We start from the raw sequence: 14,393 nt of genomic DNA, 5'->3' as shown, positions 1-14,393 counted from the left end.
GATGTGTCTGATTCAACAATGAGAAAGGTGCAGAGGAAGTTGATATGAGCACCTTGGGGTTTTGGTTTGGTACAAACGTGTCTTAGAGGCAGGTCAACATAATCGACATAAGACAATGAAATGAGCTTGAAAGGTAATGAGTGGTTCTTTGAGTCTATATTATTTTGCTACTTATAAATAAACTAATTAGTTGTTAAAAATGTCAGTGGGTGGGAAAGAATAACTTCTGTTTCAGGAGCTGAGATGGGAATAAGTCACACCTTCAAGTCTCAAGAACGTCCCAGGTTACAGTGTTGAGAGTGAAGCAAGTCAAGTCGAGTCATTGCTCAGATCACGCAAGTCACAAGTCAAGTTTTACGAAATTCTGATGATAGGCCCCAGTTTTCACATTTCGATCAGTTAGAAGACAGTGGTCATGAGAAGTTTAATTTTACTTTCAACATTAACGAAACTGTTGCAGCTGCTCACACCTTATAAACCTTACTGATAACCTTGGTGCAGGTCCAGGAATCTTTCATCACTTCCTTTAATGTGTAGAATTCTTTGGTCTAGTCAAGTCCATTTGAGTCATCTGTCTCAAGTTTAAGTCAAGTCTGAAGTCATGAACACAAAGTCAAAGTCAGGTCTAGTGTTTTATTAGCGTTGGTCAAGCCTTAGGTCTCAAGTCCTCAAATTTGTGACTTAAGTCTGACTAAGGTAGATGGGCCTGAAATGTAAATATGTAAAAAATAATGATTACCCGCCTCAATGTTTTTATTTATACACATTTAGCTATACTAATTTAACTAGCTTAAACTAAGCTAACATGCTAGCTACTACTTTTTTCCTCATCTATGAGGAAGAAAGCTCTGAGCTTGATTAACCAATGATTCTTGCCTGCAGAGCAGTCAGTTGTTGATTTATAGTTTCACATATTACATATTACTTCTCTAGCTCTGAGCATGGTACCCTAATACCCAAACTGTCTCTGACCTGGGAGGACATGATTAGCAGGCTGTCTGGCCAGAGGTCACATTTTTGTCCCAAGTAATAAGACAACTGACATTTCCAGGTCTCATGCTGCGTTATAAAAGTCTGTTCATAAGTGTGGGAGGAGCTGACCTATAGTAGCACTAACTACATTTGTAATAGAAGAATTAACAAGTCGGGAGCTAGATGGTAAAAAAAAAAAGCCATTGAACCCATTATCCCATAATCTGAAAATGCAGAGTAAAATAAGTATATTCTTCGCCTTCGTCTTCCATTCAGTCTCCCCACTTAGAAACTGGAAAGTACACATTGTCACAGGAGGATAAAGGATCCCAGAACAGGAGATTTAAGCCATGTGCAGAGGCTTGTTTTATAAAAGACTGAAAATTCTCTACTCATGTGCTGTACTCCCAGTTCTGGCGTCTCATTTCTTCCCTATAATGATTCCTCCTGGCTTTTCCTTACAGCCACATTCCGCACCATGCACCCCCTACCACTGAACCCAGTCACCCCGGCAGCAAACTGCACCGCCTCTCTGGACCCCACTGTCTTTGACTTTGACTTGTAAGTAAAAGATAACCTTTAACTAGACAAGCCACTGGGGACTAGTCTCGTAAAAAGCTCTGGCTAAAGAGGGTTGCAGTCAAGACCCATTCCAGAGCTCAGATCTTTTTCTTTATCATTTTTTCTCCTGCTCTTTCCTACAGGGCTGCATTTCACATTGAGGAGAATTTTTGTGAAATGAGTTTCAGCATCTGGTTGCTGTAGCTAAAATGAATCCCATCCCAGAGACTCGACAAATCTACGTAATCTACATGCGTACTGTAACTGTCAGTTTGGCCAGTAGCGTGTTGAGGAGAGTTTGGAAAACTCAACTTAGTGGCACACTTTATGTTTCAGGTCCTCCTGTGTCCGGGGGAAAAATCTGTGTTTGCATTTCTTTACAGTGCACTGCAATGTGGGCCAAGGTTTTGGTGTCAGAGTGAAGAGGGAGGGAGGAGGGAGAGGGGGGGCAGAGAGAAGCACTTGTGAGCACATAGCTGAGGAATGTGGGCGTGGACTCCTGCCAAAGGCATATGTGATCCTTATGTTCCCCTGGGTGCAAGAAGGCAAAATGCGGTTAGACGGTTGGGTCCGTGTCAGGACACAGATGCAGCGTGAGGACATGGTAAAAGGCCATGGAGTTCATACTCGCTGCTACATTTGTGTTTTCACTTTTTAGTTTCAAACTAGTGTTTTCTCGAGCCCCTAATTTGAATTGAAGACAAGGAGTTAAAGGAAATACAAAGGGCATTTTTATTTGAGAAAAAAAAGAACTCCTTAAATCTAAATTCCTGTCATTCCCCTCGTGGGACAGTTGAGTCAATATTTGCAAACACAAGACTCTCAGTACTAGGATACTGTGGCCAATAGTCAAATCTTTTGTCAAAGACACTTCCTGGTACTTGTCCATTAAAATATGCTTGCAGTATTCCTGAATACAGGAAAAACATTTATCAACATCGTTGAACATCTAAAGCATGAGTGTTTTCAGGGAAATGATGGTTAGATTTAAAAAAGAAACTGGGTAAAGAGGTTTATTGCGACTGGACAAATGTGTTGTAGTCATACAAATCTTGTGTGTTACTGTCAGATTGTGTGTTAACACTGTCAGATTAGTCTGTGGTTTAGGTGCAGTGAGCTTCACTGCACAAAATATCTTTTAATTTTCACTCTGAAGACCATTGGACTCTAACTATGTAATTGTGCTATAAAAGACCTTAAATATCTTAGAGATTTGATGATATAACTAAACATATTTCAAAGGAATTCAACTGTGACCCAATTTAAAATGTGAATAGGAGAGCCAAACTCACAATTTGGAGCTTACCTACTTATCTACTGTACTTTATCACACTTACCTTTTCAGCTATCATGCAAGCCCGAACACGCACAATTGTGTGTCTGTGTGTGTTGAAGGTGTGTCTCCAGGGCTCTGTAGGTGACACAAATAAGTCTCAGAGAGACTTTGGGCCCAAAGACACCAAGCAGTGGGGCCTGTAACCAGTGAAGTGCCAACGTGGATGACAGAACCCATGGGTGGTCACCAGCCTCCGCTGAGCCTGCCTGGTGTACACCCAGCACAATTTGTCAGTTCATCTGGTATGCATTTTAATTTGTTTATTTTACCCATATTCTTTGTCTTGTTTGATTACAAATTATTCTTTTTTATTTACCAGAATGCCCTATGAACAGCCTGTTTTATTGCCAGAACCATGAGATAGAATGAGACTAACATCATATAACACTCTTTTAAAGCATCATTTAAAAATAAAAGTTGTTTAATTGGCATATGTTTGTGCCTAAACTGGTCCCATGCTTCATGTCTGGCCAAATTCGCAGCCCAAGAGACATAAAGTGATGATTCAGTAAACCCAAATACCCTCTGGTTGCAAGTGCCCCTTTGGTAAGCCAGTATACCCTCTGGTTGATCCAAGTGCCCATATAGTTGGCCAAAGTGCTCCATTGGTTGGCCCAGGTGCCCTTCTGGTTGCACCAAATGTCCCCCTGGTAAACCCAAGTGACCTCAGAGAAGATGGCCCTCTGGTTGGCCTGAGTGCTCCTCAGACAGGCCCACGTGTTCTTCTGGTGGGCATAAGTGCTTATTCCTGCTGCTCCTTTGATAAGCCCAAGCACTGCCCTACAGACCCTGTGGCTGATCCTTCTAGTTGGTAGGTAACCCTTTGATTGGCTGAACAAGGTGTCTTTTTGGTCGTCCTTGTAGCTGTCCCAAGTGCCTATAGTTTGAGCCTAAGTACCCTTGTCACTGACTTATGTACCCTTCTGGTTGGTCCAAATCCTCTGCTGGTTGGCCTTGCTCAAAGTGACCCCTCTGGTTGTTGTGAGTGCCCCTCTAGTAATCTCAAAGTGCTTCTGTGGTTGACCCAAGTGCTAATCTAATGTGACCTTCAGGCTAAATAAATCATAGAGCTAAACATGAGCCTGCCCCTCCACCATGGAGCCATGTTTTCCTCCCTGACCCATAGAAAGCCTGTGGATGCTACTGATCAGATGATCCGCTGCGCTCCATTGCACTATATCACATCACCCTTACCAAAGCAACTCCACTCTGGGGTCAACAAACGTCATTCTGAAACGCCACACTTCAGGAGTCGGGGGGGGAAGAGAGACAAAGAAGAAAGACATAGAGACACAGAGAGAGTAAAAGAGAAACAGATGTAGCTCAACTGTTGTGTAAGTTGAGAGGAGACAACCCAGCCTGGGGGTGTGTGTGATTTGTGTCCTGACTTGACCTCTCCGGCGGCACTGATAAGACACCCGACAGGCATGACACACAAACATACTGATGTGATTCTCTCTGTGTTTTATCTTTACTGTTTCTTACCGTGCTGCCGACCATCCTCGCTTTGTAATTTATGCAGCGCTGGAACCGATTACCCCCGAACGACTTAAACTCAGGTTAGTTACATTCCACATCAGTCTTTGCTCCTTGCAGCCTTTGTGCTGTCACATTTTCTTGCTCCGGGAGCCCATGCTAACCACCTCTGACATTATTTTAGCATCCATCATTGCAGCACTAGATATATAATACCCCGGGGCTCCATTTATGTCATGTGATGTAAGTAGTTTTGGGAAATGGAGCTAGACAGAGTGATCTGTGAGTAGGAGTTTTGTCGAAGACCAAAGTGTGACGGAGCTGCAGGTCCCTGACATCTCAAGTGAGGTTCATTAGGAGAGTTTTCTGTCATACTGTCAAACCCTGTGGCGCTGGGAGGAGAGTGAAAATTCAGGGAATTTCAAGCATTCAAAATAGATTCACAGATTTTCTTTTGATGCCTCATGGACTGAACTTGACAACTTGATAAGATCTTATGACCAACTCAGCAATGTCCAGACACAATAAGAGCCCCCCCCCCAGTATACCACAGGCAACGGTTACTACAGTCTGCCTTTGTGTTGCTCAAAGCTGTTACTACATGCAATTGGAGTCTATTTATGGCTGTTCACTCGGCCTGGCAATGGCTCGCCCACAGCCATATTCCATGATTTAGATGAAAAATGCCCCTCTCCACCCAGCTTGGGTTTGTGGTTAGCTGTGACTGGCACGCGACTCATGGTATTTCCTCCAGAATGATAGTAAGAGAGTCACATACCGGCACTCTCAAGGATAAACAAGGTCTCCTTGAAAGGCACACAGGATGTAAACACTGAGGAGGACAAAGAGAGAGAGAAGGAGAGAAAAGAGGGAAAGTAACACCAACACAGAGGAGAAAGAAAGAGTTAGGTGAGGCAGGTTTATTTGTCTAGCACCCCTCAGACACTCAGACACAGAGGCAATAGCTTTTAATAATTGTACAATATTCCAGTGATTCACCGAGGCAGCCAGTGGAAAGAAGCCTGATTCTTTGACTTTCACAGTTTAAATCTGCTTTTCCTTTTCACAAGGACTACAGTATGTGGTCTGTCCTACAAGAGAAACAAACCAAAAACAGTTGTGCCGTTTCTTATACACAGCAACCCAGCAGCTGTACACTTCTACAGTCTACAATTCAAAAACAACAGGATGCTGGAACTGTGCTTTGTGCGGTTGTGGTACAGTACATTTTCTGGTTTTGGAACAATGGTGCTCATTTGCAGGTTTAAGTCCCAACTTAATACCCATGAGCCCATGAGATTGCCTGCTCTTTCTTGTGGATGGAGCTGCCCCCGGATATTTTATGACTGACAACTATGAGGTTGTGGTTCTCTAGTTTTCCATTGAGAGAGCTGGTCATCTTAAAACGCTGAATGGCCAATTTAGCTCTTGAGAATTAGACTATTTTTTTTTTCGAGTTTGTTATCAAAATGTCAGATTTATTTAGTGAAGGGGGATTCTTCAGTTTTATCTGTGCAGCAAAGGGACACACATGTTAGTATTCATTGCTGCTCGGCTCCAGCTTGCCATAAGTCATGAGTTTTAAAGTGTTACTCATCAATGGGAGGGAATGGGAAATTATTCATTAGTGTATTCGATTCTGTGTCCCCTCTACTCATGTGTGTCATAAGGTGTTTCACGCTTGTTTACGTTTTTCCAGGAACATATCGGTTACCTGAGCCCCGGCCTAATAATCTGTATCCAGGGCACGTGTGGGCGAGAATCAAGTATCAGCAGGACATTTGAAAACAACACCATCAACAACACTCAGTGCGACTGACAAACACTGATCGCGGATCCTAACAGAGCAGCATGTGTGTTTGGAAAAGTCTGGCACTGAGTTGCAGGTGGAGGCAGTCCGTCTCTGATCCAACCGCAGGAGTTGTGCCGTCGCTGTTGCGGTTGAAGATTTGTCTTCTGATAAGAGTCAACAAGAGCATCATTGTCTGTTTTTTTTTTTTTTGGGGGGGTGGGGGGTCTTCTCTGCTTCTGGGCTGTTCTTCACTCCATTTCCTCTAGAGTGTCCTCTTGAATAATTCTTTTACACTCACATATCAGGAATTTAGTTTATTGTTTTATCAATACAAGCTTACGCTCAGAGAAATATTCCAACTTGCCTGTTTTCAAGCAGTGAACAGAGAATGTTGTAGCACTGAGAGTGTCTGCTTTTTGGCTGATTTCTTCATCTGCACACAGCTGAGAAGCAGAAGTGGAAAAAAAAATCAACCAGTGATACACCCAGCAGAGAACAAAGCAGAGGAAATGGCAACCAAAACCCTCTTTTTCAAATTTATAGCATAGATTCTTTTTTCATCTTTTAAACAACCAATTTTTTTTTTGTTTTTGGCTCAGCTTTGTTGTGGTAAACACTTTTATTTCAAGTTATCAATTATTGGAGCTTAAAGGCTAAGTCTGTAACCTCCCCTCACGTCTTTCATCTTCAAATTCATTGTCTAAACTTCTATTTTTGAAGGTTTTACATGGATAGAGAAAGTTTTGTTATGGGCATAAGCACTCAAGCAAAAATGTCTTCAGGTTCAAAAATGTTCAAAGACAAAATGTTTACAACCACAAAATGTATGAATAGATGCAGTTTAGAGTCATAGTTATCAGACCTGTTTGATTTGATATTTGTTTTTTGACTTCCACATGTAACACCTCTGACTATTTTCCGATTCTCTCTTTGCCCACATCAGGATGTTGCCACTAAAATATGAATTTAATATGCGTTTCTTATTCTGTAATGATATTTGTTAACTGTCATGTCCGTCTACTGTTATAATACAGGATTAATACAAAATTGTCAAAAAGAGAGGGGGAAACTCTTTGAAATCATTAACTGTGAGCCAGACAATAAAATTGAGATTAAAAAGCCAAAGAGCACATTGGAAATGTTCCAAGCTCTTTCTGTTTTCAGTCTAAACTTGGGAATGACCCAGAGACCCTTGCCCAATAATCACACTGTGCAGCTCATAGGGGATTAAACAGTCCAGGATTGGATAAACTCTTAATTCTTTCTCCATATAATGCATGTGTTGTGGTATCGACTGGGTAGTCTCCTTTAGCTGAGAGACGAAAAATCTTCTCCAAGTCCCTCTGCTATAGCTCCTAATAATGTTATGGAGTTAGCACTCTGTGGCCGGCCAAATGTGTGTGTTCTGAGCTACTCAGTTATTGACTTAGGGAGTTCAGGGAGGAGCTCATGTCAATAAGCTGGCCAGCCCCATGCTGGCTGCACCATATGGAGAGGTCTGGTTGTAATTCGTGGGACAGGCCAGGGCGTAGTGCCAGGGAATTAGAGAGGCGGGCGGCAGGAGACATTTTAATTTGTGCTGCCATGTGCAAAGGCATGCACCTCCAGCCTGGGTCGGTTCCTGTGATTAGGCCGGCTAGCGTATTCTTAGAAGAGGGGAGGAGCAGGAAAACATGGGGAAATAAAGCAAGACCCAGGAAATGCTATTGATTGTTTGACATGACATGGACGGTCTTTATATAATCCTGTAACATTGTTTTTTAATAATGTGATGTAGTCGTAGAGCAACATCCTGACTCCATTAGCTTCACACAGCAGTTAGAGACCATTTCACTGAAAGCACAATCATGTAACACACCAGACTGAGATCAGTGATGAACCCCACTTAAAGATCCATTTATCACTATTTTATCATAACGATATGTAAAATTACAATGTCTAATGTTAAAACAGCTGCTCGTTGTTTCAAACCCAGAGAGAACTCATTCTCCTTTGCAGTTCCCTTCAGCTCTTTGACCAATTTTAGCCTCTTTTACTTCATTGTTTTAGCTGTACTTTCTGCAAATTACACTCTCATTAACCCTGTCTCCAGCAAGCAGCAAGCAGCCAGCCACACACTAGCCTGCTTGCCAAGGACCAAACAACAAATGGCTAGTTAGCAACCAGCTGGTGAAGGAAGTGGACCATTAGCAGCTAAAGAGACAGATACAGAGTATTCCCCTCAGCGATTGTAGGAGACCAAAACAGGGCTAAAAGGAAATTTGCCATGTGGCTAAAAGAATGACTCCAAATGAATGATAACCTCTGTGTCCGCTGGATGTTTGAATAGGCAGTTGTTTGCTAACACTTTTACCATGGCATATAAAACATACAGGTCCACAGTGGAGAGTCTGTTATGTATGTTCTGTTCCTTTGGAGTCCAGTAGTCACTCCGTTTTTGGTCTTCACCAACTCCTGAGGGAAACCTGTTGCTAACTTTGTCTGTCTGCGAGCGACCTCTTTCACACTGACACATTCTCATTTTATACATCCTTGTTATAAATAAATAAATTACAACCGCTTTAAAGCTATAATCTAATTCCTATTTTTAGTGAAGATTTTTGGTGACACTTTTGCTAACAGGTTGTCGCTGCTTTGGGTTTTTGGATCCTTGTGCCTGATGTAATAAAGGTTTGGGTCCAACCTATTGAAATAAAGTTACTCAGCGTGAACCACAACAATATTTCCTCTGCCACATGTTGCTGCTTCTGGTAATATAAAATGTCCCCTGCATCCTGCGAGAAAGCATTTATTCTGGGACAAAGGGATCCTTTCACAGGTGCTTGCAATATTGTCATGTGCATTGAGTGGTAGACTGTTCATTAGGATAGGGGAGCAAATAATGGGAAATTTATATAAAATGCTTAATAGAATGGTATTAAAGACTTTATTCATTCACTCTTTTCCAGAAAGTTTGTTTATTTCAGTGAAATTAAAGAATAGAATAGAATGGTACTGCCCAAGCATGACAGATACAAGTCTGTTTTACTGTTAATTCAGTATTTTGGTGATTTCATTTGAAATTAGAAGCAAGTGTGGTATAATTGTCAGGTAACAGTGTCACATTAAGCTCTGTGTCTCTGATCTGATTATCTCATCACAAAGAGCCAACCGGTATAATTCTGAGGATGGATTTGGTCCGGTGGGATGTGTTGCATTCTCTCCTGGCTCTGGCAGCGAGGGAGCGCCTTCACATCTCCACGGTGACAGAGTCCCATGAAAGGAGCAGAGCAGCACACTCAACAGCCACTGAAGATGAAGAGCTTTGTTCTGAAATGAGACATCCAGGAGGGAAAAAATAGACCTACTCCTTCAATCAGAAATTCATCCAAAGCATAAATCTGCTATAGAAACCGTTGGCTAATTTGCCTTTTTCCACCAACTTTTCCACCAAAACAGAGAAACTGGGCATTGTTTTTGCAAAAGAATGAGCTGAGTTCAGCTGTGATGTTTAAAAGCCTTCACTCTGCTCGGAGCTGTGATTTATGCTCAGAAACTGAGAGCTGATCGAATTCACTGGAGGCTTGTCAGGTGTAAAGCTGTAAGCATTCCTCTGTTTCCTAGACAATGGGATTATGGGATATAGACAGCCTAGGTATAGGGGATGACCTCGCTCTCATTAGCAAACTGGGGAGAGGATGGCAATTACCGCTACAAGTCCAACAGGAAAACAACTCCACAGGGATTTGTTAGGTGTGCGATACACTGTATGTAAAGGTGACACCTCTTCCTCATGTGAAAGTCTGCTGTACGGATGTACGTTTTCCCAGGTACAGAGCTCTGATAAGGTAGCTAGTTTGAGTTCTTAGACATAATTCACCAAGTCATATGAGGATTGATTAAACCATGCTCCCAATGACATCTGTATGCATTAGGAGATTATCCAGGAGAGACAAATACAGAATTAACTTATTTTTTAATTTTTTATCCGTTTCAAACAAATGGTTTAATTGCTGAGATATGGCGATGTGGCAGTTAGTTTTACAAATAGCAATATAACAGGGCTATCAACTTTGAAAGAAGCCCAGAATCCAACAATATTAACCAGAAGTACAGTTCTTTGGAAGTTACAAAAAAATAAAAATAATAAAAAAAAATAGGATTACTGCCTCACAGTTGTATGCCTCTGCCACTCAGACTTACTTTCTGATTACATCCCTGTTTATCCGGAGTCATGTAAAAGATTACTCTTTGTGTGAAATCTTGTCATACTTGCTGTGTGAAGTCTTGAGTAATGTTTTGTGGTGTCACACTGACCTTGACTTTTTACATTCGACCGACAAAGTCTATTCAGTTCGTCCTTGAGTCCAAGTGAACGTTTGTACCAAATTTGAAGAAATTCAATCAAGGCATTACTGAGAGATCGTGTCCCCAAGAATGGGACAGACAACCTGAAAACAATATGCCTCCAGCTGTGGCTGTCACCGCCGCAGAGGCATGAAATCATAAAAACTTTATGGTCTAATGTTGACCTACTGAACTTATCATAGCTGCGTGTGCATAATGTTTCACAATGCGACAGATAAAAATAACATTTCATTTTTGGTTTCAGTTCCAAACAAGTGGGCCTAGATAATTGGTTTAAACTAGCAGTCTAACCACTCCTGTTGCCCTCTCGATCTCTGCTGTAAAGCTCTTTTATGTTTGGCTCTGTCACTGATGTAACAACATGCAGTAAGTGGGCACAGCAACAGACATGAAAGCTATTATTCTATTGCAACAATGAAGAGAGAAAAGCCCTTTAAAGATTGTTCATCTTGAGCGGCATTCAAATATGCAATTTCTGTTACATTTAAAAGCACATGTGTAATCTCTGAATGCACAAACACCAATGGAAATATTCATTAGTTTAAGATAATCACTTAATTGCACAATTAAAAATGTGAGTGCTTTGCTTACAAGCACATCAGAAAACTAGCGTTAGTGTTACTCAGGATGAAAAATGTGTGCCTGTGTGTGTATGTTCGTGAGAGTAAGAGAGGCTGTGCATGTGTGTGTAAGTGTTGTGGGAGAGCCGATTCAGTGTTGCTAATGACTGCCTTCCCATGAGCTTAATCAAAGATTTGTACATTTAATTGCTGTCAAGTCAGCGCTCACCACCTGCCACGTCTTGCCACACATGTGCTCACCCCCTCTCTGGGAGCATTTCCAGCTCCATCTATCATCCCTGGCTGAAGGCTGAGACAACACAGCCTGCTGGGCAACCTGCACTCAGCCGTCCAGCCGGGCCCAGCCAGGCCTGCACAGCATGGACCCAGAGAGCCTGCTCAGCACGGCGGGAGGTCTGTCAGCACCTGGGCCTTACAGTGCCGAACCGTCCCTCACATTATTAAAAACAGACTAGCCTATAACTGACACCGAATAAAGCCACTGAGATTTATGTTTTTGTTTTCTTCTCTCACAGAGGCATTCACACGGCCATGTGCAACCTGGCCATGACATGAGATACGTATCAAAGCAGAGGAGCTCTGTGAAACCCCGCCAACCTTGCACCTCTGTAGGCCTCACCCTTACTCCCACGCTAACTGCTATCACTGCGTATGAGAATTGGTGGTCTGCTTTGTCCCTCAGCAGAGCCCAGGATGGAATGTGGGCCTGATCTGTTATCAGTCTCAGCTTGTTTTCCCAGCTGATGCCCACAGGCCTGGTGTAATGCAGCCACACTGCTTGAGCTGTGCAAGGATCTGTCAGGACTGTTCGCTAATGCCTCTCACCTTTGGATTTGTGGGGCTATTACAGTATGCATGACAGACATTATTAGTCCCCAGGGGCCTGAGCCTCCCCGGGAGCTACAATACAACACAGTAATGCAGCATCAGGTGGATTTTGAAAGAGTGGGAGGCTTGTGCTGTGCACAATGCCAGACAGGATCCAGGGAGGCATGTGGAGGCTGTTTTATGGCGTGTTGGTCATAAGTGGTTGTTCAACAAGCACCTCAGGGACAACAGTTCATATTCTCAGCTCGTGAGGATTTTCTTTGGCAGATGTAAATCTTATTTGCTATTAAATTTGCAGAGCTGATGGATTATTAAAAAGTAAAAATTCATAACCATTTATTCATTTATTTAACAATCAAGTCTGTACTTTTATTATTATTATTATTATTTTTATTATTATTACATATGTCAGTAATCAAAGGTCATGATTATCCTTATTATCCTAAAAAAATACTTAACGCTTACTTACGCATTATTAGTATAGCCTACCTTAAAGCTTCATTTTGAAAAGTTGTGAGGTTTTCACACAGTATTTTTTTTTTTTTTAAAAGGAAACAGAAACCAGAAAACCAACATTTCACATGGGAGCACGTACAGTATGGTGGTGGCTCAGGTGTTACAGTTAATCCAATGATATACTCATCCTTGAAAGTTTGCTAATTGTCCCATACAAGGCTCCAGGCTAGACAGAAGAAAACAGGCCTGACCTGTACGGTGGGAGTCGGTTTGAATGCAAGCTGGCAAGTCTGGACAAGGCTTCCTGTAGCCTGGCATCTCCTGGGGCCAAAGCGCTGCATGCAAGGTGTGATCGAGACCTTCTCCCATGGGTCCCTGCGCCAGGGAGCAGGTGGAAGGCCTAGCTGTCTCTTTGACTCCCTGAGCTCATCTGTGGTCTAGTCTTTTCACTGTCTAGAGGAAAGAAGAAAGGTGACTCGCCTTCCAGAGGGTTCTTATTTCCTTCACATTCTATCAGCCAAGGGATTTCCTTGGTGGAGATTTGAAGCTAAATAGAATATATTATGTCTGATTAGAGAAAGTGAAGTGTGTCTTGTCATAACGATTGCTTTAAAAACGTATTTAGAAGGCTCTCTTGCTCTTGATGTTCCTAATTTCAAATCTGAGCTCGGCAAAGGAAGTAAAAATCAGTTGATTTAACATATTAATATGTTATATCAATATTAATAGAATCCTCTAATGCAAATGTTAAATTGAGTGGCTACAGATATTTTAGGTTATCTAGGCTTTTAAAACCAGTCACAATTCAGTCACAACTTTGTGTTGTTTTTAAAAAAAATCTTGTTAGAACTTGAGGAAATTGTTTGACATACTGAGAAATACAGTCATTTAGTTCTGTGTTGAGCGCTACATAAAAACATTGAAACCATTCTCAGTTTTATCTGTTCAGGATGTAGGTGGAGCCTGGAGCTTTAGATGCACTGGCAGGGGGATTTTGTAACAGGGCTGTTTCCCCATTTACAGTGTATTGCTAAGCTAAGCTAACAGGCTGGATCAGGATTCATATTTACTAGATATGACAATGTCAATCTTATCTAATATGTCAATCTTCTTATCAGATTGAGAAAGAAAAAGAAAACAGTAAACAACTCTGTACAGTTGGCTGGTGGTTAAATGAATTAATAAATCCATCTATGGAAAGTATCACTTTTGCTGAATAAAAACTACATTGTTTGAAAAGCACAAGGCAGCACCACAGATTCTTGTGTCCAAGCCTCGTCACTACTGTATAAAACAGTACAGCTTTACTGTGTAAGAAACATTTCCTGCTGTTAATCGCATCGTGCTGTGCAGAACTCAGTCTCACAGTCAAAGGGAAAATCTCCCCACATTCATCTCTGTCTGCTCATCATGACTGAAGTGGCTTTAATTGGTCAAATCAGAAGCTTCGACAGGGATCCGCCTCCTCAGCTTCTGTCATGGAGCTGTCTAATCATTACTAGCACATTAATACACTGATGCAGCAAATGCAGGCGCTCATGGTGATTATATTGTTTATTGTTATTGCATAACGCTGCATACTCCTGCTCCTGATTCATCTGACTCAGTTGCTGTGTGTCTCTCCATCTCCAAGCTGTAACCTGGACAAAATGGAACCAGACAACCCAGTTTGAGGGCTGCACCAGCGGAGACGAGGCTCGACCATATGGCTGCTCTTCAGGGAATAAAAAAATAGATAGAGTTCACGATCTCTCTCATATCGTGACAGCAGATGCAATCCGAGTGATCTGTTTCGCTGACTCACATGCTTGGGCCACCCACGTATGAAAGCGCCAAGCTAAAATCACACACTGTTTCCACGACAACCATAATTTATACCTTCAAAACAACTTTTTTCTTTCATCTCGCACAAAAAAAATGTAATTAGAAACCGGCCTCTGCACTCACTATGTCGAATACTGGGTTTTTGCTAAGTTTTATCAAAATAAGCACAAAACAGTGACTATGTTCTCTCTGAGAGAGGAACAGACTTTGCCAAACAGGT

Source organism: Trachinotus anak, unplaced genomic scaffold (genome assembly GCF_046630095.1).
Source record: "Trachinotus anak isolate AG129_WGS33_773 ecotype Australia unplaced genomic scaffold, CSIRO_AGI_Tana_v1 ptg000014l, whole genome shotgun sequence".
Classification (NCBI taxonomy): Eukaryota; Metazoa; Chordata; class Actinopteri; order Carangiformes; family Carangidae; genus Trachinotus; species Trachinotus anak.
This window is presented reverse-complemented; position numbering follows the sequence as displayed.